The sequence below is a fragment of the Lithobates pipiens genome, unplaced genomic scaffold (assembly GCF_037356315.1).
Source record: "Lithobates pipiens isolate NorthernLeopardFrog02 unplaced genomic scaffold, aLitPip1_a1.2 Scaffold_3, whole genome shotgun sequence".
NCBI lineage: Eukaryota > Metazoa > Chordata > Amphibia > Anura > Ranidae > Lithobates > Lithobates pipiens.
This window is the reverse complement of record NW_027507790.1, coordinates 280,175,254-280,202,172: the sequence shown is the minus strand read 5'-3', so window position 1 is coordinate 280,202,172 and position 26,919 is coordinate 280,175,254. Positions and strand designations below refer to the sequence as shown.

Below are 26,919 nucleotides of genomic sequence, written 5' to 3'. Positions count from 1 at the left end.
GCAGGGAAGGTATATCACTTTTACTGCCCACTGGGTGAACCTTCTGACGGCCGTCAAGCATGTAACCCATGGCACCCGTGTAGATTTGGTTTTACTGCCATGGATTGCATGCAGACCTGGCTCTTCTCCTCCTCCTAGTCCATCCTCCTCCCTCTCCTCCTTGGCTGACTCCTCCTTTTCTGCTGCTAAAGTCTCTTCTGCTGCACCGCCCAAGCTCGCCAGAACCTATTCGACATGCCAGGTGAGACGTTGCCATGCTGCGTCTGTTGTGCCTGGAAGCCAAGAGCCACACTGGCCCGGCACTCCTTTCAGCTTTGCATTCAAAGGCAGATCAGTGGCTAACACCACTCAATTTGACAGTTGGTAAAGTGGTGTGTGACAACGGTGCCAATTTGCTTAGCGCATTGAAACAGGGCAAAATTACGCACGTGCCATGCTTTTCACATGTCTTAAACTTGGTCGTGCAGTGATTCATTGTCAAATACCCTGGGGTCCAGGACATCTTGTGGCAGGCAAGGAAAATCTCGGCCCATTTCAGAAGATCTTACACGGCCATGGCTCGCCTTGCTGACATTCAGCGGCGACACAATCTGCCAGTCAGACGTCTTATTTGCGATTGCCCGACGCGATGGAACTCAACCTTCTATATGCTTGATAGGCTGCTCCAGCAGAAATGTGGAGTTAACGTCTACCTGTACGAACTCTGCGGCAGAACAGGTTCTGGGGAACTTGTTTTTTTTTTCACTGTGCCAGTGGCTGCTCATGCACACTGCATGCAGACTTCTGCGGCCATTTGATTAGATCACCAAACTGGTCAGGCCCAGCCATGGTGCCATCAGTGACATGGAACATTATGCCTTATTTATGTAGCGTGCATTGCATTGTGTCATTGATCAAGCCGTGGAGGAGCAGGAAGATGAGGAAGTTGCAATGCTGGATGTATTCCCAGGGGGGGCTACTCTGAGACAAGTCAACAACAGGAGTCTAAAGAGGAGTCAGAGGAGGATGGTGCCGGGGCGGATGAGGAGGAGCAAGAATAGCATGCTTTAAACCTTTCTGGGATCCCTGTTGTTGTGCATGGATGGGGAGAGGAGAACAAGGAGGATGACATTATACTGGATGATAAGCAATAGCCAGGCCACCATACCGCTTCCAGTTTAGTGCAAATGCTCCAGTTTTTTAACAGGGACCCCGTATAAGGGTCAAGGACCAGTACTGGGTGACAAGTACTTAGACCCCCGGTACAAACACAAAATGGCGGAAATGTTACCACCGTCACAGAGGGCTGTCAGAATGGAGCACTTCCAGGCCTTGCTTCGAGAAATGCTGCATTCTGCTTTTGCGTGCGCTGGCAGAGGAGGATTGCGGCTACCAATCCAACAGCGCCTACAATAAGAGGGCGGTTTGAAGATGTGTTGGTGACTTCTGATATGAGGTCATTCTTTCAGCCAACCCATCGACAGGTCTCATCCGGATCCAGCATCAGGGAATACCTAGACTGACAGGTGTCCGACTACATTGGGTTAAAGGCCGATGTGGACACTGAGGACTGATGAACCCCTGGACTACTGGGTAGGCAGGCTTGACCTCTAGCCAGAGCTTCCCAATTTGCAATGGAACTGTTGCCTTGCCCCTCATCCAGTGTCCTGTCCAAAAGGACGTTCAGCTCAGCAGGGGGGATTGTGACCGATAAGCGCACTCGCCTAGCTCACCACAGTGTTGACTACCTCACATTTCTAAAAATGAATGAGGCATGGATCTCAGAGGAATTCAACACATGTGACCAGTAGATCATGTATATCTCTATAAACGATTTATTTAATCGAGCACACAGACCTTTTTTCTACCTTTGGCTCACTTCCTTGTACAAAAAAAGCACACCGTACTACATGCCCGTACCCTCCTGTTTGAAGAGGTTGAGCGGTGTCATATTTTTGGGGCACAGCAGCGAATTGCTGGTATCAGTGCTGCTGTCATTGCTCTCTATCTCGGTGCTGGTGTAAGTGCTCTCTCTATCTCGGTGCTGGTGTGGTGTCAGTGCTCTCTATCGTGGTGCTGGTGTGGTCTCAGTGCTCTCTATCACGGTGCTGGTGTGGTGTCAGTGCTCTCTATCACGGTGCTGGTGTGGCGTCAGTGCTCTCTATCACGGTGCTGGTGTGGTGTCAGTGCTCTCTATCACGGTGCTGGTGTGGTGTCAGTGCTCTCTATCACGGTGCTGGTGTCAGTGCTCTCTATCACAGTGCTGGTGCCAGTGCTCTCTATCACAGTGCTGGTGCCAGTGCTCTCTATCACAGTGCTGGTGCCAGTGCTCTCTATCACAGTGCTGGTGTCAGTGCTCTCTCTCCATCTCGGTGCTGGAGAGGTTGCAATGTTGCAATGTCGTGGCACCAACACCAGTGCCTAAGGCCCAATTTTTCAGCCCCTGTTTAACAGAGGCATGTAATACAATTTTTGATGCAATGCTTTGCAGCAGTGCTCATTCCTGCACTCCAACTAGAGTATCTGGGAGAGGTTGCAGTGTCGTGGCCCAATTTTTCAGCCCCTCTTTAACAGGGGCATGTACTTACAATTCTTGATATAATATTTCACAGCAGGGCCCATTCCTGGGCCCACCGAGAGTAACTGTGAGGCACTTATAGTGTTGTGGCACCAGCACCAACACCACAACCACCAAAGGCCCAATTTTTCTACCACTGTTCAACAATGGCATGTAATTACAATTCTTGATATAATCGTTCACAGCAGGGCGCTCCAGCACCCACCAAGAGTCACTTTGAGGGCTTACAGTGTTGTGGCAACACCAACACCTTAGGCCCCCATTTCTGCAGAGCATATAGGGCAGGCCCCTACTTTTAAACATCCAACTTACAAATGTCTCCTACTTGCAAACGGAAGGAGACAACAGGAAGTGAGATGAAAAAAGACGGACGGCAAAAAAAAATTATACAGAGGTGATAACCCTTCCCATTTTTTCCAAAAAAGCTTAAAAATAGATTTTTTGACTGGAGCTACACTTTCAAAATGTACCAGTTGAAAATTACAAACAGATTCTACTTAACACAACAAACCTACAGAGTCCCTGTCTTGTTTGCACCGCCTGTATACTGCTGTTCTGAGTATATAGGGCCTGGGGGCACCATGCCTTTCCTTTTTTTATTTGGGTACGGGGTTCCCCTTAATATCCGTACAAGACCCAAAGGGGCTGGTAATGGGCAGGGGGGCTACCCATGCCATTTTTCTAAATGATTTTCTTCCATATTGCCGGAACCAGATATTACATTAAAACTGCAAGCAGTTTTAAATGACTTTTTTCTGTTAAATGTCATTTTGTGCAGGGACTGTTGTAAACACGGGAAACACGTGCCACTTCACAGGCATACTATAGACACCCCCCAGGCATGATATTTAAAGGAATATTTAACTTTTTTTTCCACTTTAATCGTCATTAAAATCAGTGCTCCCGAAAAAACCCTGTTTTTAAAAACGATTTTGCCATTGACCCATGTCCCCTGGGGCAGGAGCCAGGTCCCCAAACCCTTTTTAGGACAATATCTTGCATATTAGCCATTAAAATTAGCACTTTTTATTTTGAACGTTCGAGTCCCATAGACTTTAATGGGGTTCTAAAGTTCGCACAAATTTTCGGTCCGTTCAAAAGTTCTGGTGCGAACCGAACCAGGGGTGTTAGGCTCATCCCTACCAACAGACCATTAGAATTCATTAAAAAAGGTATCTATTCTGTGGCCTGACCTGGCATGAAGACAGTCACTCAATCCCTGAGCTCCGGCCACCACAGGAGAAAACTACCTAAAACCAGAGGTAATTTCCACAGGACCTGCTCTCTAACGATGGGGACTGCCTCATGGAACTCCTCTACCTCCCATTCTCGATCCCCCAGAGAACTGACCGAGACCCAGAGCCAATACATCCCTGAGATGTTCAGGACTGACAGAGGAAATATGGCACCTTCCCACCACAGGCACACGCACCCGCAGTTACCGCTGACTGACCCAACGCCCTCTGCTCCTTCACATACCCACTCAAATGGGGCTAGCGGTGGCATAGAACTTGTGTGCCAACTGCAATTAAACATACAGGATCTGCATACTTTAGTGGAGGACATAAAAGGCGCTCTCGTCGCCACCATTGCCGCACTCTGGCTTGACATAAACGCACTAAATGACTGGGGGCAGGCTATTGAGAAAGTGACTGACCGCCATGATAGGATCCTGCACTCTGCTACAACCCATATTGACTCCCATACACTACAGATGCGGGACATGCAACGCCATCTAGAAGACCTTGACAACAGAGGTCGTGTCACAACCTCAGGATCCAGGGAATGCCAGAAACAATCGAGGGCGTCAAATCTCCCATGCTGTTGTGGGCCTCTTTAACGGCCTCCTCTGCAATCCGCCCCAAACACCTATAGCCATGGAGAGGATCCACCGTGCATTGCGCTCCAAGGGGAGAGATGGCGACCCCCAATGGGACATTATTGGCTGTATTGTGGATTATAAGTTAAAGGAAGAGATCATTAAACAAGCAAGGGGCAGACAGCAGATTCTTCTTGAAGGGACACCTATTCAAATCTACCAGGACCTCTCGGGCATTATGCTGCAGCATAGATGGGACCTGAAACCCCTGGTGGATACCCTAGGAGAGAAAGGCATCCCTTACAAATGGAAGTTCCCATTCTGCCTCTCAGCATCCACTCAAGGCCGCACGGCCCTCCTCAAAGTACCCGAAGACCTGCCTCACTTCTGCAGCACACTTGGTATCCCCATAGTGCATGTACCTAACTGGTATGCAGCATTCCGCTGCACAACATCAAGGAAAGACGAGGCACTAGAAGAACCCATGGACGCATACGACAACAGATACCATAGGAGACAGTCTTCCTCTGCCCTGAGAAACTATACCAACTTCCGCACTGGACACATAGATTCCAGCTCTACAGACTCACCTAGGTCCTGGAGAATGCGCAGGGACCATTAGCTCACATCAGATGCTAACCTGCCATTGATTCTTGTTTGCCTTGTTTGGCTCATCCTGGTCATTTTTTCCTTCTAACTTTTTATTTTGCTCCCTGACTTTAATTTAGCTTTTTGGAGTATAATTAGTTATGGGTTGATGTTCTTTAAGTTTTTACCCTTTGTCCACAAGCCCGGACCCCCCTCAGACACACTCTGCACTCTGTAACTGAGCGTCACTATCCCAGCAAAATAGTAAGGAATACCGCTTTGCTATACCTCTAGCTCTCTTAACTCTATGATGTCCAGTGTTTATCACACACTACAGAAATATGCTTAGCGACAAGACACTGTTAATGGAACTACGAATACCACAATACTTTGCGGCACAAGACCCAGCCTCACGCAGGAAGGATTATTATTATTATTATTATACAGGTTATATATAGTGGCAACAGTTCGCGCAGCGCTTAACAGTTTGGATAGCATGGAACGCTTCGCTCCCACCTCCTAAACCCCTGAGGCGCACCCCGCTCCGCTTCAACCTCTACCACAGCTTCACGGCTTCCTTGAGGTACACTCTGTGGCTCGCTCCTTACAGACAGGACATGCTCACTTCACCCGCCACTCAAGATTTGCCTAAGGAGACTGCCACCGACAGTGAAACCATGTTGGATTCAATATGAATTCATATTAATATTTCTGGGATCCATACATCGGCTCTCACTCCCAATAATCAGCTAAATTGAGTCTTACAGTATCATGGAGAAAAGGATGCCACCCCCCCAGGTTGGAATGCAGCCAGTTAAAATTATATTTTACATGAGACTAGAGGCTCCAATCTATCTATGAGAGCTACTCTGTATGACAATGCTGACTCTGATCTATCTATGAGATTTCCTGATTCAAGCAAGCTTCAAAGAGAACCTAACTGACAGATGATGAATGAGGTGAGGCGCAGGAGATCGAACCCAAGATTTGACCCCAGTCGGATTAATTGCAATTCCTGGACAGACACTGTCTCCTGGAGGCCAATTATGGCAAGATGGTCAGAAAATTAACCTGGTGGAGGAGACACCCCAGAGGGACATACACATTACCCACGTTCTATACTCCATTGATTCGATATGTTAAAAAGGTCTGTGGACAAACCATTCCACACCTCATCGGTTCTTCTCCATTGACACACCAGCTACACATGCATCTACCTCACCCACTACAAACCCTCTCCCCCCTCCTTTCCCCATCCACACACCCATGACGGACGCATCACATACCCGAGCCCCATAAGGCAACAGGCAACCACAAGTTCAAATACCTAAACTATGCTCCATAAACATTGGGGGTCTCAATACCCCTGAAAAGAGGTCTAAACTTTTATACTCTTTACAACAATCAAAGACCCAAATTGCACTTATACAGGAGACGCACTTCTGAATGGATACCATTCCTAAATTGAAGAATAACTACTTCCCCATGGCCTATCATTCATCTAACACCGAGGCAAAATCTAAAGGTGTAACCATTCTCATTTCTAAACATTGCCCTATTCAAGCTGCTGAAGTTCAAAGGGATCCACATGGGAGATTCCTCTTTCTTAATCACTTCCAGACCGGCGCACGCCGATGTACGTAGTCAGAATGGCACGGGCAGGCAAATGGGCCTACCTGTACATCCCTTTAAATTTGCCGCCCTGCCATCGCGAGCGAGCTGCCGGCGGCGCGCTTGCGTGCCGGTCGGGACCCCCGTGAGTCCATTTGCGGGTCCTGCGGACTCGATTGCCGCGGGCATACCGGCGATCGTCTCACGGGGTGGCTGAACTGGGAGATGCCGTTGTAAACAGCATTTCCCCATTCTGCCTAGCAACAAGTGACGCTGATCTCTGCTCCATGTGATTGGAGCAGAGATCAGTGTTCATTAAAAGAAAGCCCAGCCCCTAACAGTTAGTAACACGCCCCTGGGAACACTTAACACCTACACTGCCACCCACTGGTTAACCCTTTCATTGCTAGTGTCATTTACACAGGAATCAGTGCATTTGTATAGCAGTGATTGCTGTGTAAATGACAATGGTCCCAAAAATGTGTCAAAAATGTCCGATGTGTCCGCCATAATGTCGCAGTCACAATAAAAATTGCTAATCGCCGCCATTACTAGTAAAAAAATAAAATAAAAAAATTATATATAAAAATGCCATAAAACTATCCCCTATTTTGTAAACGCTATAACTTTTGCACAAACCAATCAATAATCGCTTATTGCGATTTTTTGCCAAAAATATGTAGAAGAATACGTATCGGCCTAAACTGAGGGAAAAAAATAATTTTTTTATACATTTTTGGGGGATATTTATTATAACAAAAAGTAAAAAATAATGTTTTTTTTTAATCAAAATTGTCCCTCTATTTTTGTTTATTGCGCAAAAATTTAAAACCGCAGGGGTGATCAAATACCACCAAAAGAAAGCTCTATTTCTGGGAAAAAAAAGCACGTCAATTTTGTTTGGGAGCCACGACCCCTGATCGCACAATTGTTAGTTAAAGCGACAGAGTGCCGAATCGCAGTGCTGAATCGCAAAAAGTGGTCTGGTCTTTGACCAGCAAAATGGTCCGGGCTGAAGTGGTTAAAGACACCCTGTATCAAAGACCCCTCACTATTGCCAACATCTACGCCCCCCAACTCAGAAATCTCTTTTTTCTGTACTACTCTCCAACTGCTTACCAGCTTCCAATCAGGTACCTTGATAGTTGGAGGATATTTTAATGTGGCGCTCACCCCCTCTATTGACACCTCAAACGGCACATCTTCCCTAACCTATAGGGACCTGCGGGCTATTAAACAACAACTTAGCAACCTACTGCTCCATGACACTTGGCCCACACTACATCCCAAAGTAAAGAACTTTACTTTCTGTTCTGCCCCCCACAACAAATATTCCAGACTAGATCACTTTTTTGTATCTCAGACAGACCTGACCTATCTCACTAAAGCCTCCATTGACCCCTCTGTACTTTCTGACCATAACACCATCTTTATGACTTTGCAACTCCCAACATCCCTCCCAATAGCACATATCTGGTGACTCGATAATTCTTTGCTGACTGACGCAGCCAATATACATTGGATAACCACATGCCTCTCCAACTTTTTCCCCGAAAACACTTCAGACGACATTTCACCTACAGTCACGTGGGCCTTACAAAAGTGTATCATTCGGGGGGAACTGCTTTCTCTAGTGGCGCAACGTAATAAACTTAAGAAAACACGTATTACTGAACTGACTGCTCGTACCCGCAAGCTTGAACATACACATAAGGCATCTCTAGCTGCCTCCTCTTTGGCAGACTTGACCCAGGCAAGGGAAGAACTCCTGGAAACACTTCATAGTACACTGAAACTTAAGTTTGCGATGACGCAAAAGCTTTACTATGAATTTAGCAACAAAGCAGGTACATTTTTGACAAGGGCAATTTCTTTACATTATACAACCTCCCACCCACACGACAGACTGAAACCAACGTAGAATGCAAGAGAGCCATCCCTGACTTTTTAGCACTATACAGTCCAACCCCTCTTTCCTTAAATGAATCACTAGCACTAGATCTACCCCTCTCAACAGAAGAAATACTCACGGCACTAAAACAAATGAAAACAGGCAAGAGCACGGGTCCAGGCGGCTTATCGGTCAGCTACTATAAAACTTTCCTGACTATTCTCATCCCCCATCTTACCAGGGCTCTCAACAACCTTTCACCAGACTCCATTGCTCATAGGGACATCCTTGAAGCACACATCACACTTATCCCCAAGCAGGGCAAAGACCCCACATTAGTGTCCAGTTTCCACCCAATCTCACTACTGAATGTAGACCTAAAACTTTATGCCAAAGCATTGGCAAACTGCATTCTCCACTTCATTCCTGAACTCATTTCACTAGACCAGGTTGGTTTTGTCCCAGGCAGGGAAGCAAGGGACAACACCACCAAAACATCCACCATTGGCTATCCAAAACTGACACATAAAGTTTTTCTCTCCCTGGATGCAGAGAAGACGTTTGACAGGGTGGCCTGGGATTACATGGAGGCCACGTTATGAGCTATAGGCCTTCCATCCCGCTTCCTACACATGATCCTAGCCTTGTACCCCTCCCCGATGGCTAAAATCAGGATTAACGGTTGCTTGTTGAGCGCCTTCTCTGTGTCCAATGGAACCCGTCAGGGATGCCCTCTATCCCCACTAATATTTATCCTGACCATGGAACCCATGCTCCGAAGATTGAGAGATAACCCTGCCATCAAAGGCATAGAGATAAATCATAGGCAGTATAAAATAGCCGAGTATGCAGATGACATCCTGCTTTCTCTTACAGATCCCATCATAACTATTCCCAACCTTCTGGCAGACTTTTCATTATTCAAAACCCTATCCAACCTTCAAATCAATTTTGAGAAATCAAAAGCGCTGAATATTACTCTACCGACCGCAATTGTGACACAATGCAATCATAACTTTCCATTTGGGTGGGCCCATCATGAAATCTCTTATCTCGGAATCAAAATTCTGACTAAACTACATGAACTAGATGCCAGAATTTTTTTACCAATGCTCTTGTCCATCCAAGGTGATCTCCAGAAATGGCATCTGGGCTCCTTCTCTTGGCTGGGCAGGATCGCCATACTGAAAATAAATGTCTATCCCAGACTCCTCTACCTCTTCCAAGCAGTCCCAATTAGACTACTGATTTCTTTCTTTGTTACCTACAAACGTATATGTAGGAACTTTATCTGGGCCTCCAAGACCCCTCGAATAAGCTGGAACAGGATGGTGTTACCCAAACTAATAGGAGGTCTTGGCCTCCCAGACCTCCAAAAATATCACTGGGCTTGCCACCTATCCAAGATAGTGGACTGGTATGTACATCGCCTCACCAAAGAATGGACCACATTGGAAGACTCTTTCGTGAATCTCCCAATACCCAACTCCCCCTGGATTGACCACAAATCTGTTCCCAAAGATTACACACTACACCGCTCACTGGAGACACACTAACACTATCCAAACTAGTCTGCAAAATGCTTGACATCACATCCTCTCATGGTCCTATGACCCCATTGGAAAACAACCCTGAATTTCCCCCGGGCCTGTCACTACAAGACCCATCATGTGATGCATGAACCTCGCATGCTAGGGCACAACACTTTTTCCAAAAATGGGACACTCCTATCCTACCCCACACTTTCTGCTACAATACCCAAATTAAAAAATCCCCTTTTACAAATACCTACAATTGCGGCATTTTTCCAACACGACCAAGCCTACCTCGCTTTTGCATAGGGACTGCACACCATTTGAACTCTTATGCAACAGTACAGAACCCCAAGGCCACTTAATCTCCTCTATTTATGCCCTCCTATTCTCAAAGCATAAAGTTAAAGATAACAAAATAGTAAGACAATGGGAATCAGATCTATCTCTAGACCTCACCCCTACTGAATGGGAACGTATATTCACACTCATTCACAAGGGTTCAGTCAATGTCTCGACACAGGGAAACAGATATAAACTGTTCTTTGCTTTATATTTGGTGGGAATGCCCTCTTATCCAGCCATTCTGGTCTACTGCATCAAACCCCTGAACCCCTTGGTCCGTACAAAAAGTCTCTATCGATACACCTCATCAACGCAGCCAACCTTTGCGTCCCAGTTCTATGGAGAAACTCTATCCCTCCCACGGTGGACGACTGGATCCGTCGGGTGGACAGAACGGCAGACATGGAAAAAGTCATCTGCCAAGCAAACGACAAACCAACCAAATTGAATGCCACATGGGCCTGCTGGTTACACTTAGGAAGTCCACAGCATTAACCACTTCACCTGCTCTCCACCCACCTCGACCATGAACTCACTGCACAGTTCTACGTTCCTAAACTTCATACTCCACACACCCTCTACCATCCCCCTCTCTCCTTCACCTCTCTTACCTTTCCGGAACCACCCCTTTGCCCCAAATGTGCCCACCTATCACTGCCATTGCTTTAAGAGGCTCCCTGTGGGCTTTACCCGCCACACACTCAACCACTTTCATATACAGGTACAGATAGACTACCAAACGGTCACTGGAAACCTCCTTCCTCCCCGTCCCAGATAATTAAACTTCTCAACGGGAATTGTTAATAGGACATACCATACCATCCAAGTTCTATATACTTGTATACTCTTCTTAGGCCCCCTCCCATTCACAGCAAGGTCCCTACAGGGGTAAATGGTACTTGGGAAGGCCACAGACGGTATATACATAACCTCCATTCACCCCCCCCCCCCCCCAGATCTTCACAATTATCATACATCCCTGCGCTGAGCAATGCTAATCTTCTGGATTAGTAAGACCTTAAAGCACATTGTACTATGAACTCTTAAAACATGAAACCCCACGGTGCTTCTCAGCACTTATTTTCTCTCACAGGGGTCATTTACACTTCATTTTATACTTCTCTTCACTTTTGTCATTGACACATGTATTTTTCTTAAAGATATGTATGCTTATGACAATGTTATACACCTGCTTCTTTAATTCTCACAATGTTATATTGACATGTATGTTACAAACTTCCTGTTAACCTGTTAAAACTCAATAAAAAAAAATAAAAATAAAAAGATATCTACTCAAGAGATAAGACTTCAATTCTACAACTTTACAAAACTCTGGTTTGGCCACATCTGGAGTATGCCATCTAGTTCTAGTTCAAAGCCAATAAGTGGGCTGGAGGATCTTGGATATGAAGAAGGACTACAAACATTAAACCTATTCTCCCAGGAAAAGCATTTATGAAGAGATATGCAACCACTTGAAGAAGTTGAATGAGAAGCAGTTTAATCTTAAACTCTGTAAGGGGTTCTTTACTGTTAGATTGTTAAGAATGTGAAACTCCTTTCTATTTACTATATAACTAGAGTCAGACAACTCTGATATTAAATTGTCTGAACAGCCAGAGAACTAGCATTCTCCAGGGAGAGTTCAGCAATGGCAGCCTCCATTAGGGAGACCAGTGACTGTCTGTTTGTTGATCTCCCCTAGCTATTTGTAACCCAAATGTGATGTGTAAAATGTCACTTTGGGGCCCTGCTTCCACTGGGAAGAAGCTAATGGAGTGTGATCTGCACTCCGTTCATTTAATAGAGGGCAGGGGAGACATCAGGGGTCTCATTAAAGGGAAACTGTCCCCAAAAAATTTCACATAGGTGTCCTTGTGATAAAAAATAAAGTGTAAGAAAATAAAGTCAAATCCATGCACTTAAACCCCTCAAAATACATATATATGAGTATCCTCCCACCCCCACATTCATGCACATACAAAAATAAACACAGATGGGAGGGGCACCTGCGCACTAAAGCGTAATTTTTTTCTGCACATGTTATTAACACACATGCTGGAGTGAGAACAATCATTTTAGACCTGTTATCAGTTATCTGGTATGAGTGGATCATGGGTGCAATGCAATGAAAAAAATCTATGTACAGGCATGGTTTGCCAATTGTATTAGTAACCTATGTATCCACATGAAAAACCCCGATGCATTTCGACCCTTGCGATTTCCGGTCTCTTCAGGGGGATTTATATTCTAGGGAAATGTCAAAATATCTAATTAAAGACTTTGGACAATATAAAAATGTATATAGGTTGTAATGTTCGGGGGACCAGGTAGACCGCAGGACACAGGCTTTTCATACAACAAAGGGGTTTATTAACTTAAATAGCTTTACAGCAGCCAAAAACAAAAGGAAAAAGATTTGTAGTCTCACCGACTTGCAAAGTCCAGAACAGCTGTCCTTATCAGAAACAGAGCTTGGTCTTGATGGCAGGTAGCTTCTCCTACCAGGAGCCTTCCAAACAGGACACTGCTGTCCACTTCATTTGCTGCAACCCAAAACAAACGCCAAACACCATCCACCATGTGTTCTCCACTCCTCCACACCCATCTACAACTTCCTGCCTTGCCTTTTAAAGACACTTCCTCTAACAGGTGGGTTAATCAATTTTCATTCCCTAAAGAGAGCACAACCCAAACAGAGGGGAAATATAGCGTCCTTCCAGGACCCAGCCACGGCGTCCATTACATATCCCCCCCCTGTGCCCCAACGCCAAGGAGGTGGAGGCAACAGTGGAGCTCAAACAATGGACTCGGGAGAGGGCATCTGCGTTTTGATGCAGTCTCCCGGGCCTATGCTCCACTACAAACTTAAATTCCTGGAGTACCAGGAACCACCGGGTAACCCTGGCATTAGTCCCTTTTCCCTGTCTCAGCCATGTTAAAGGGGCATGGTCAGAAATCAACCTAAACTTCCTCCCCAAAAGGTAATATCTGAGGGATTCCAGAGCCCACTTAATGGCCAGACACTCTCGTTCAATTATGGCATAGTTTTTCTCCGCTGGTGTTAACTTCCTGCTGAGGAAGACTATCGGGTGTTCCTCGCCATGAATAACCTGTGACAACACCGCTCCCAATCCTACATCGGAAGCATCAGTCTGGACAATAAATTCTTTTGAAAAATTGGGTGCTACAAGGACAGGGTGTTGGCACAGCGCCGACTTGAGCTCCAAAAAAGCCTTCTCAGCGTCTGCATTCCACTCCACCATGACCGATTTCCGACCCTTAGTCAGATCGGTCAACGGAGCCGCCAACGTGGCAAAGTTGGGTACAAACCTCCTGTAGTATCCCACCATGCCCAGGAATGCACGTACCTGCTTTTTTGTGAGGGGGCGGGGCCAATTCTGTATAGCCTCTATCTTGTTGACCTGAGGTTTCACTACCCCTCTACCCACGATATAACCCAGGTATTTCACCTCCTCCATTCCCAAAGCACATTTTTCAGGGTTTATTGTAAACCCCTCCTTCCAAAGAGAGTCCAGCACTGCCTGCACTTTGGGCAAATGTGATTCCCAGTCTTTGCTAAAAATGACTATATCGTCCAAGTATACTGAGGCATACTTCCGGTGAGGTCGTAAAATCCTATCCATTGCTCTCTGGAAAGTGGCTGGAGCAGTTTGCAATCCAAAAGGCATCCTTTTGTACTGAAAACTCCCCTCTGGGGTAGAAAAAGCAGTTTTCTCTCTAGCAGCCTTAGTCAACGGTATTTGCCAATACCCCTTGGTAAGGTCTAACGTAGTGATATACCTGGCTGGACCTAGTCTCTCGATAAGCTCATCTACCCGGGGCATAGGGTAGGCATCAAACCGGGAAACTTCATTAAGTTTCCGGAAATCATTGCAGAATCGCAGAGTCCCGTTGGGCTTCGGTACCAACACAATCGGGCTCGACCACTCACTCTGCGATTCCTCAATAATCCCTAGGTCTAACATCTTTTTTACTTCCTCTGAAACGGCCTTCCTTTGAGCCTCTGGGATGCGGTAGGGCCGGACAAAAACTTTGACTCCTGGTTCTGTGACAATATCATGCTCTACGACACTAGTGAGCCCGGGCAAGTCTGAAAATTTTTCTTTATTTCTCTGCAAGAACTCCTTTGCCTGCTGACTTTGGGTTTTAGACAGGGTATTTGCTATTTGGACACTCTCCACCCCAACCCGAGGCTCAAGTTTTGTACTAGCCAGGGAGGTCGCTGGTTCCCTGTCTGTCCAGGGCTTTAACAAGTTTACATGATATATCTGATAGGGTTTCCTCTTGCCTGGCTGGTGAACTCTATAATTTACCTCTCCCATTTTTTCTACAACCTCGAAAGGGCCTTGCCATCTGGCCAAGATTTTACTTTCCACAGTGGGAATCAACACTGCTACTCGATCCCCCACTTGAAAGTTCCTAATTTTGGCTGCCCTATTATAGACCTGTCGTTGAGCCTCCTGGGCTTTTTGTAAGTGTTCCTTAACTAGCGGCATCACAGTTCGGATCCTCTCCTGCATTTGAGAGACATATTCAAGAACACTTTTATGCTGGATTGGTTCACTTTCCCATTCTTCTTTAACAAAGTCCAGTAGTCCGCGAGGTCTCCGCCCATATACCAATTCAAAGGGCGAAAACCCAGTGGAGGCCTGGGGCACTTCTCGGATAGCGAACAGGAGAGCTGGTAACAGGTAGTCCCAGTCTTTCCCATCCCTTTGTACCACTCTCTTGAGCATAGACTTAAGGGTCTTATTAAAACGTTCTACCAATCCATCTGTTTGGGGATGGTAGACCGATGTGCGCAGCTGTTTAATCCGGAACAGTTTGCATACATCAGCCATAACCTTCGACATAAACGGGGTGCGCTGGTCTGTGAGTATTTCCTTGGGAAAACCTGTCCGTGTAAACAACTGGAATAACTCTCGTGCAATAGCCTTAGAGGAGGTATTCCGCAGGGGTAGCGCCTCAGGATATCGAGTGGCATAGTCAAGGATCACTAGTATGTAAGAATGACCTCGAGCCGACTTTACCAAGGGACCCACTATATCCATGGCTATCCTCTCGAATGGGACCTCAATTATGGGTAGAGGGACCAACGGGCTCCGGAAATGGGTCGCCGGAGCGGTCAACTGACAGGTGGGACAAGAGGTACAGTATCTCCTTACCTCTGCTTTCAAGCCTGGCCAGTAAAACCGGTCGGCGATCCGTGCCTCCGTCTTTTCAACTCCCAGGTGTCCCCCTAACACATCATCATGGGCCAGGTCCAGGACCTTGCGTCTATATTGTTGGGGTACCAATAATTGTTCTACCACATTTTCTCTCACTTTAGTAACCCGATAAAGCAATTCATTACGTATTGAAAAATGTGGCCACCGCTCATTAGCACCTGGCTCTTGGGGCTCCCCATTTATTACTACAACCTGTTCCCGTGCCCTGGCCAAAGTGGGGTCCTGCATCTGGGCAGTACCAAATGCCCCCTGGGGAACACCCAAATCTGGCAAGTCAGGGGTAGAGGCCATTTCCTCATCATCTTTCCCCAGCATTACCTGAAGCGGGGAAGGTTCCCCCCCCTCAGTATTCAGGTAGGTCTGAGAACCCCACATATTGACATCTTTAACAGAATCAGCACTATTTTCATCATTATTAACCAAAGTCTTGGCGTTTTTATCAACTGGGTCCATATTATGAACATGTGGCATCTCAGGGTTATTACCCTCTACAACAGGAACAGAGGGACTAGTTTCTTCCCAGTCTCTGGACCTTTCAGATAGTTCTCCTTGTCTCCAAAGTTTTGCAAATAATGGACAGTCTCGTCCTATGATAACGTCATGTACCAAGTTCTTTACCACCCCCACCTCTTGAGTACCAGTGCCACATGCTGTGGAGATGGACACCGAGATGAGAGGGTACTCTCTAGTGTCCCCATGAATGCACACAACCCGCAAAATTTTGCTTACCGGACCGATCTTCCCAATTACTCTAGGGTGAACCAGGGTTACCATGCTTCCAGAGTCCAGCAAGGCCCATGCAGGGTGGTGGTTCACTTGGACTTCACACTCAAAATTCCTCTCTCCAAGGTCAAGATGTGTTGTACACGATTTATGGGCATAAAAAGACCCCCCTCTGAAGAACCCCGCATTCCATGGGTTCTTCCTGCAATGGGCAGTGGGCCCGGGTATGGCCCCAGGCATGACATCGCCAACATTGTACATCCCCTCCTCTCCGATCAGGAACAGGTCGCTGAGGGGGTAACGGGTGTGACTCTTGGCCTTCCGGGGTGTTGGTTCCAGGGCTCCTGGGGACATCCGTTCGAAGGGCGGCAGTTGATCGGAAGGGCCGTGGCAGACTGGGCCCTTGACGCTTGGTGGGGCCAAGCCGATCCTCCACCACCGTATATCGTTCCACCATCTCAACAAGGCCGTTCGCGGTTTTGGGGTCTCCATGACTGACCCACCGTTGAAGGTCATCTGGCAGTGACCTTAAGTACCGGTCCAGCACGATCCGCTCCACAATTTGGGGGCCAGACAACACTTCGGGCTGCAGCCATTTTTTTACTAGTTGCACCAGGTCATGCATTTGAGATCGCGGTGGCCGGTTTGGACGATACTTCCATTGGTGCACTCGTTGGGCCCGAACGGCCGTAGTCACCCCCAACCGAGCCAGTATTTCTGTCTTTAGTTTTTGATAATTTTTAGCATCTTCTGGTGGTAGGTCAAAATAGGCTTTTTGAGAATCTCCGGTGAGGAAAGGAGCAATTAAGCCGGCCCACTGGTCCTGGGGCCACCCTTCTCTCTCTGCCGTCCTCTCAAATGTTGCCAGAAACGCCTCTACGTCATCACTCGGGGACAACTTCTGCAAGAAATGGCTTGCCCTTATGGTCACCTGGTTGCCAGGGGCAACGGCCACTTGTTCACGGCCCTGAGAAAGCTGCTGCACTGCTTCTTTTAAGGCCGCCATCTGATCCTGCATAACCCCTTGTTGGGTCGCTTGCTGGGCTGCTAACTGGGCCACCAACAGGCGAGTATTTTCTTGCTGCAAAGCCAGTGCCTCGTTGTGCTGCGTTGCTAAGCGCTGATTAGCTTCCTCATGGCGGGTCTGCGATTGTATATTCGCCAAGGACAGCTGTTTAATTAGCTCCTCCATGGTTTCAGCTTTCCGCAGTTGTGCAGCTTTAACCCAGGACATAAATTCACTGTACTGTCCCTTTAAATGTCAGTTCAAATCCACAAAAAAAAAAAAAAATAGCAAGAAAAAATGCCTGTTACTTTGTCCTGCCCGCATTCGAGCACCACTTGTAATGTTCGGGGGACCAGGTAGACCGCAGGACACAGGCTTTTCATACAACAAAGGGGTTTATTAACTTAAATAGCTTTACAGCAGCCAAAAACAAAAGGAAAAAGATTTGTAGTCTCACCGACTTGCAAAGTCCAGAACAGCTGTCCTTATCAGAAACAGAGCTTGGTCTTGATGGCAGGTAGCTTCTCCTACCAGGAGCCTTCCAAACAGGACACTGCTGTCCACTTCATTTGCTGCAACCCAAAACAAACACCATCCACCATGTGTTCTCCACTCCTCCACACCCATCTACAACTTCCTGCCTTGCCTTTTAAAGACACTTCCTCTAACAGGTGGGTTAATCAATTTTCATTCCCTAAAGAGAGCACAACCCAAACAGAGGGGAAATATAGCGTCCTTCCAGGACCCAGCCACGGCGTCCATTACAAGGTATAGTATTTCAAATTAAGCAAAATGATTTCTCCATGCATATAGAGATATAGTTACCAATGGGTGTATGAGGACATGAGGACGTGTCACATGAACCGGCATTGCAGGATTATAGCCATCCAGTGATCCCATCGCTGCCACATGTATATAAAAGTAGATATATGTAGATAAACATATATGTTTGTAGCTTATACGCTTTATGGACTAATGAGGTTCCTAGGGATACATCACTATCCACACAATTGTAGTTCACCTCTTTTCCCCCCTTTCCTTGTCCACTTTGTCACCTGGTAGTACCCCTCTGTTGTCCTAGGTTTCTAATCATCTTCATGGCCCTACAACCTTTGGCTCAGGCCTTTCATTCATGCATACATGCATACATATCTTTATACCAATATCTATTGATTTTACTCTACTACTTTAGATGCCTGACAAACATACTTCTGTTCACAGCCTATACTTTTTATTGACCAATGAGGACCCTAGGGATACATCACTACACCTTTGTCATGCCTGCTCTCCGTTTGGCCCTGGATGGGGTCCCATTTGATCCTGCCCCCTCAGCTCCCTGGGGAGGCATCTGCTGCCGCACACCTGGAGCCATGGCCAAGCTCAATGGTAAGTATGGGGGGGGGCTAAAACCCCTCCTACCCTGTGCTTTTATAACTAATACTGTGCTATATTGCCAAACATATATATTTTTGTTCATCCTAGGTACATTGTTACACACATCCACCCCTGAAGAGCGAGCTGGATCTCACAAAACTAGTCGGGTAGTATGATGCCCGTGTACCATGTACTACTTCTACATTTATGTACCAATACTCCTTGTTTATATATTTTTTAATTGCCAACCGTTGATGTTATTTATCCATGTAAACATTTGTACTTGAATAAACCATATACTATATTTACTACTGTTATGTTTACTGGCGGAAACAGTGCCCACTTCATTTAAAGTCCCAGGGCGAATCCTTTGTTGTTTCATGTATATAGAAGGGGAGTATATAGAAGTGCTTGGCAGCTGTAGGCTTATTACTTGGTAATTAATGGATTCATATTGTAAAATAATTAAACTAGTTATACATAGCATGGCGTAGTTTATTCATTAGTTATATTAATTATAAGAGGGATTAGCCGACAGTGAAAAAAGGTGGGTGAGGGATAGGGTGTGGAGATGTGATGGGTGAAGTGAAAATGCATAATGTGAGGTACACTGATGACGGGGCAAGAGGGGTGTGAAAGTGAAAACAAAACAAAACCAAACCAAACTACTGAAAAAGAAAACTGAAACAACAAAATTGGAAGTGTGAAGAGGATAATGCATGCGTGTATGTGTGTGAGAAAAAAAGAAAAGAAAAAGGTGGACAATTGAATAAGATGGTGAGAGTGAGATGGATCAAGGTGCCAGACATGAGTGATATGACACTGAATGCTGTCTGCATAAAGTGAGGAAGTAGGATTATGATTATATTACTAAAGAATAATATTGAGTGGGTAAAGTAGTAATGTTAGTAAATGAATGGGTGTCGCTTAAGTACAAGGATTACCCAGTCATAATCATTCCAAAAGCTGCACTTACCAAGCACTCCATCAGTCTTGTATTAGTGTATGACAGCACTACCAGGGAACACCTCAGGATCTCCTGGGAGCTGTGGAGTTTTAAAGTATCTGCATGATTTGTCCATTGTCTGCAGGTGTAGGACCCCACCCAATCCACCCTCTCACAGGTCTACAACACCAAAAGGGCATCGTCCGCATGGTCCCCTTGGCGTTCCGGAAGGCATAAGCCCTGGCCTAAGCCATCGCCTCCGACGCAAAAGCTCCACGTCACTGACAGTCCGGTGGCGATCATGGAATGCCGCCGGCACGGAGAAAGCCCCCCACAGCGGCCCAAAAAGGAATCAACTGTAGGAAAACAAACATTGGGGAGAATCGCAGATAACATCTGCGTCTCCCCACTGTGCCGGGAAGCGAGGTGGAAAAGAGGCACCCCCCCCCCCCAGTGACACGGGGCTGAACAGAGCGGTTTGCACCAAAGGGATGGAAAAAAATAGAACACTGCAATGCATGCAAAGTAGTACAAATAAAATGATTTACAGATGATCATATGTTAATATAGGTATATTGTCGGCTAATCCCTCTTATAATTAATATAACTAATGAAGAAACTACGCCATGCTATACATAACTAGTTTAATTATTTTACAATATGAATTCATTAATTACCAAGAAATAAGCCTATAACTGCCAAACACTTCTATATACTCCCCTAATATTATTTAATGATGACTTACAAAAAGTTTTTTTGCATGTCCATCTGCAGGTGTTTTACCCCCCATCCTCCTCTCTGGGTCCCAAAACGTGGCCCCCTGTAAGCTCAGTGGACTATGCACCCACCCAGAGGGCGCGGGGGGAACATGTGGCAGCGATGGGATCACTGGATGGCTATAATCCTGCAATGCCGGTTCATGCGACATGTCCTCATGTCCTCATACACCCATTGGTAACTATATCTCTATATGCATGGAGACATAATTTTGCTTAATTTGAAATACTATACCTATATATATTTTTATATTGTTCAAAGTCTTTAATAAGATATTTTGACATTTCCCTAGAATATAAATCCCCCTGAAGAGACCGGAAATGAATGAATGAATGAATGAATGAAATACTTATATAGCGCACAATGCGAACTGAATCGCCTCTAGGGTCGAAAGGGTCTGAATCGCAAGGGTCGAAAAGCATCAGGGTTTTTCATGTGGATACATATGTTACTAATACAATTGGCAAACCATGCTTGTACATAGAGTTAATTTTGCTATGAGTGATGTTCCATGTTTGTATTTGTTGCACTACCTATATGGATGATGTATTATTGTTCATTTGGAATTACCATTGTCCGTTAAATAAATTATTTTTTACATCAACTATTTTCACACCAACTCTCTGCTGCTAAAAAAAAAACCCTGGGGAAATTTCCTGTGTTTTGTCGTATACTTATGGGTTATGCAGCTTTGGGGGCTCCCTTATTGTGTTATTTTTCCTTTTTACTGTATATTGTTTAGGGTTTTTTTTTTATAATCTTCAGGCCTAAAATTATTTTTTTAACATGGGTGCAAAAAAAAAAAAAACAGCTCCAGAAGTGAAAGGGTTAAACATCTATAAACTAAACATGAACCTAAACTGGGTGTAATTTTTGTCTGGGCACATTGTGTTCCAGTACTGAACTGACCGAGTATAAAAAGATACGAGGAAACTTTCATTGGACGCTCTCACCTTATACTTTAGTGTGTGTGGATTTATTTCAGATTTTTTATTATTTATTTTAAAAGATAAATCCATGTCATGTAATGCTTGAGCCAAAATGTAGACTGAGATATACACTCTATAGGATGTTTTCTCATCAGGATAATATAAATCAAGTGGACGTGTCCCCAAACTGTAGTTCCTAAGAGGTAATCCAGTTGTGAATGGTATACGGAAATTTTTAATTTGATTTTTTGAAAAGCATCTATATTCAGTTATGAGAATATCCTCTATCAGGGGGTCATTTGGGCGGCTGGATGGATAAATACTGCGAAAATATTCCAGCAATCCCTTTGTGTAGAGAAGGGGGAACGTAATCACTAAGCTGCAGTTACTGATACCAAAAAACACTTCACTCATTGACCAAGAATCTGGTAGAATAAATGTTTTCTCCGTGTAATAAGGGACATTATTAAACAAAAACTTGTAATAAGTCAGACTAACTGAGCCACAAATAATAAGAACTTCCGTAGTTGAGGTCAGCAGCTCTGGAGGAATTTTATTATAATTCTTTACAGACACCAGAATCTTGAATTCAATACAAATTCCATGATTAGATAAATGTTTGCTGAGTTGTCGGATCTCCCTCTCTCCGTATTCATCATCAGATGTGAGGATCCCGACCCAGTTCCACTTCAACCTTTCCAGGAACTTTGCTATGGCCACATATTGCATCTTATCATCTGGGACTGTCCGGAAAAAGTTTGGATACATCTTTCTATCACTCAGTAAAGTATCTCTGGCTCCATAACTAATCTAGAAAGAAATAAAACAGTCTGTATAAATATGTATAGAGGAAGAAGATTTGAAGGGCTGCACACCCATACGATGTAAATCAAAGCTTATTTATTGAGAAAATCATCAATAAAAACAGACACAAAAAGCATATTCTTAAACACACAAACGGCCTTCATGAAACACTCAGCACTATGGTGCCTTGATGTACCCCTTATTGCTGGATGCAATTGCAATCTTATGCAGGTAAATAAATAATTTAAAAAAATGTTTTATGATATAAAAGCAGCCACTTAAAAGTTCATACAATATATACACATGAAAAAAAAACAATCCTTCAACAAGTCTCTAGATATTTGTATTCAAAGCAATGCCCAATAAGATAAGATAAGATAAGATCAGATAAGATTTATTGTCATTGTAGAAACAAATCACAATGAAATTACATTTCTACTCCACACATTATTCATACATCTAAATTTTCAACCATGCGTTTACCACATAGGATTTTATTATACCAAAATGTGTATAATACATTTATATATATGTATAAAAAAGTGTCCCCATATATATGAAGGGTGCACCAGTCAGTCCCCAGAAGCGGACAGAGCATTCCACTCCACCCTCCTGTCCATACATCACACAGTAGGTCAGTAGCGCCATCTCTTCCAAGATCAGTGAAGGCAAAAGTATACACATCAATATGAACATGTTAAAGAAAATTGTGTAAAAGTCAAATGAACTATCTGTAATAAACTGTGGTCCAAAACTGAGGATCAAAACTTACCCTCCCCCCTCCCCGCCCATAGCCCCAAACATCCCACGAGCTTGTACCCAAAACTGTGAGCCAATAGACATGTTCACCCTTGTGGGGGGCAGTACTCCCAGTCCAGCCGGACTGGGCGATCAGGGGTGGGTATGTGTTTCCAAAAGGTCAAAGTATAGACCGCGTTGCTTGTAGAATGATTCTCAGCCTGCCAGTCTTAGGATATTCGTTGGTTATGCTAATACTTCATGAGTCATGGCGTGGTGGGCCTTCTCAAATGCTTGTTTCCGGGGCGTGGCTTGCGCACGCTAGTGAATGGCTGCCTGAGCTGTGAGCTCCACACACCAGACCAGACCGAAGCGACAAACGGGAACTCTTCACCCCGCAAATGGCCCTCAAAACCTCCCACCTTGCTCCTCCACACCCGGCCACCGGGATGTCCCGAAAACGGAACAAGGAGAAGGGTCCGAAGCAGCTGGAATCGTTTTCCTTCCAGCCACGCCGCACACAAGCAAAGGCCCAAGATGGCGCTGCTGGAGGAACAGCGCGGCATTCCCTGCCCTTCAGCGACATCCCAGGCTCCCATCAACATGAAAGGATGGATGGATCCTCACCTTCTCTCCCCCCTGCGTCATTCTCGGACACCGCAGCATCACAGAGCCCTGCCAAATCGAGGATGCGGATGGATTTGCATGAACAGCCCTCAGACGCAGTGAGTACAGGCCTCCATAACGATAATGCTATCTCCTCATTGCAATCCTCCATAGCACAATTTACAACTTCAGGGCAACCAGTGGTAGACACTACAATGAAGGACATGCTCCTATCTCTGCAATCCTCTCTTATGACCAATCTGTCAGCCCTGATTAACAGGTTCTCATTCGAAATGATAGACAATAGGATTCAAGCCATAGAAAATAAAATGGAGGAATGCTCTGACACAGTTAACGATCTGGTAGATGCATACACTGAGCAAAAAGATGACACCCTTTGGATTAAAGCGAAAATTGCAGATCTCGAAGATCGCTCCAGACACAACAATATAAAAATCCTAGGCGTAACAGAATCCATTATGCCCAAAGACCTCCATAACTTTGCCATCACCATGTTTTCTAGCATGCTCCCTAATTTATCCCTGATCGAGCTCACTATCGATCGCATCCACAGACTCCCTAAACCCCATCATCTAGAAACAGACTTACCTAGAGACGTATTTTTGAGATTCCACTTTTACCAGGCAAAGGAACAAATCCTGTTGAAAGCAAGAGACATAGCCCCACTCCCAGAACCGTACTCAAACATCCAACTCTACGCTGACCTATCACAATACACTTTACAAATGCAATGGCAACTCAAAACCCTTACCAAAGCCATGAACAATCACAAAATCGCATACAAATGATTCCCGTCATGCCATCCTGCCATGATTCTGGCCACTCACAATGGCATACAACGCATACTATCTCCACGCTGGAAGGGGGAATGAAACTCCTACACGCCTGGGGTATATTGCCAGACCCGCCACATCCTCAACTTGACCCCCAAGGAAATCCCGCTGGTGGTGTGGAATGCCCACAAGGCAGTTATCAGAGGGGTGTTTTTACAATTGGGTGCTAGAGCACAAAAACAGAAAAATCAGCAGGTTGAGGATCTCACAAATGCCATAGACAAAGCCGAAACCCTAAACAAAACAAATCCATCATCACCACTACAGGCAAAAATTTTCACGCTTAGACATGAACTGAGAGCCCTCCTCCTCTCTAAACACGAAAAAGCATACAAAATCCTTAAGGCTACTTCATACACCACAGGGAACAAAGCAGGTAAAAGAATGTCCCTAAGGATTAAAGGTCATAGAAACAAAACGAAAATCCCGTTCCTTCACCACCCACACACCAACAAAAAGCTTATCAAACCCCAATTAATAGCCAATGGATTTAGCAAATATTATGAAGACCTATATAATCTTAAAAATGACAATGCCACCCCCCAACCTTCACCAACTCTCATACAATCATTTCTAGATGTGTGAATCTCCCAATCATAACGCTTCAACAGTACTCAGACTTGAACGCCCCCTTCACAGTGGAGGAAACTCTAAAAGCGATAGACAAGCCCCCTACCCACAAAGTCCCTGGACCAGACGGATTTACTGGGGAATATTTTAAGAAATTCAAACATATCTTGGTCCCTACACTAGTTAAAATTTTTAACCAATCTGCCACAGTCGCCTCATTCTGTACCAAAATGCTCTCTGCCATGGTAATCACTCTCCCTAAACCTGGGAAAGAACCCACCTTCCGAAAAAACTTCCGACCTATCTCACTGCTTAACCTTGATATAACAATCTATGCCAAAATTATAGCCAATAGATTAGAAAACATTCTCCCCTCCCTCACATCTCCAGACCAATTCGGTTTCACAAAAGGGCATCAGGCATCCGATGCTACCCGACATATGATAGACATCATCCACCATGCAGAATCTGTTAGTTCCCCCTCCCTCCTTCTATCCTTAGATGCCGAAAAAGCATTTGATAGGGTTCATTGGGGTTACATTTCAGCTTTTTTAACAAAATTCTGGATTGTAGGCCATATACACAATGCAATAATGGCCTTATAGTCAAATCCCTCTGCTCGTGTGTTTTCAGCAGATGCTCTTTCCACACCATTTCAGATTTCAAATGGCACACGGCAAGGGTGCCCCCTGTCGCCTATAATATTCAATCTGATCATGGAACCCCTAGCGGAAAGCATAAGAGCCAACAACTCAATCTCCGGTATACATGTAGCAAAACAAGAACACAAAATCAGTCTCTTCGCAGACAACGTGATTCTCATGATTACCAACTGAGCGGTCCCTGCCCGAGGTCCAGAGGATGCTAGCCTGGTATAGCAGTATTTCATATTACAAGGTCAATGAGACCAAATCTTACATTCTCAATCTAGGATTGGACAATTATACTAGAGAACGACTTAAACGACAATTTCCTTACACATGGGCGGAACATAGCATAACCTACCTGGGAATCCAACTGACCCAATCAACTAAACTATTGTCCTCCTCTAACTACCTGCCATTCTGCTCTAAATTACAAACAAACCTCTCCAGGCTGGCATCGTTTCAGTTCTCGTGGATGGGATGCTTAGCGGTGTTTAAAATGCTGCACCTTCCCCAAATACTATATCTATTTCGCACACTTCCTATTCCCATCCCTATTAGTTATTTCAACTCATTACAAGCAATCCTTTCTAAATTCCTATGGAAGGACAAAAAACCAAGATGTGCCCAATCTCAGATAGTTAAACATTGCATGGCAGGAGGCCTAGCCTACGTTAACTTCCAAGACTACCATACAGCATGCATTCTCACACAAGCCAGAGAATGGTTCCTTTCCCCTCACCACCAAACGATATGGGGGAAATTGGAAGCAACCTTACACCATGGTACTAAATTACCCTTGTGGTTGCTCGCCAACCCACTAGGAGTGAAACTCCCATCACTCCCATCTCCAACCATAGTGGCAACTGCAAAAGCCTGGTCCCAACTCCTAAAAACGACCTCATCCCACCCTAACCAAGCGACCGTTCAACTACCTATTGACACCCTACAGGCATTAATGTGCTCGACATCATTCCATCATTGGAAAGACAGAGGTATCTTATACATATCTGATCTCTACAATAGTGACAAACCCAAATCATTCCCCACGCTGCAGAAGGATTACCAGATCCCTAATTCAGACTTATTTCTGTACATTCGTACACTACACTGCCTACACACCCTCATAGTAAGGACATGCACTTTACCCCAACCTGCTTGGATTTATCTCAAATCAACTCATACACATGTGAAGGGTATAACAATGTTTTACAACCTCCTCCAATCTAAAAATACAATGGCAAGCTCCACCGCCCTCAACAGATGGGGAAGGGACCTGAACCAGACCTTTACTCTTGACCAATGGGGAAAGGTGGGGCAATCCACCTATAAGGCCACCAGCTGTTCCACATT

The 26,919-nt window shown here is 45.1% G+C and overlaps 1 long non-coding RNA gene across 1 annotated transcript; it reads left to right on the top strand.

The window, feature by feature from the left end:
* Window positions 1-18,027: 18,027 nt before the first annotated feature.
* LOC143941164 (uncharacterized) lies at window positions 18,028-18,968 on the top strand. The gene is made up of 3 exons (XR_013263994.1): window positions 18,028-18,092; window positions 18,546-18,710; window positions 18,807-18,968. It is a non-coding gene; the product is annotated as an uncharacterized LOC143941164 (long non-coding RNA).
* The last annotated feature ends 7,951 nt before the right edge of the window (window positions 18,969-26,919 follow it).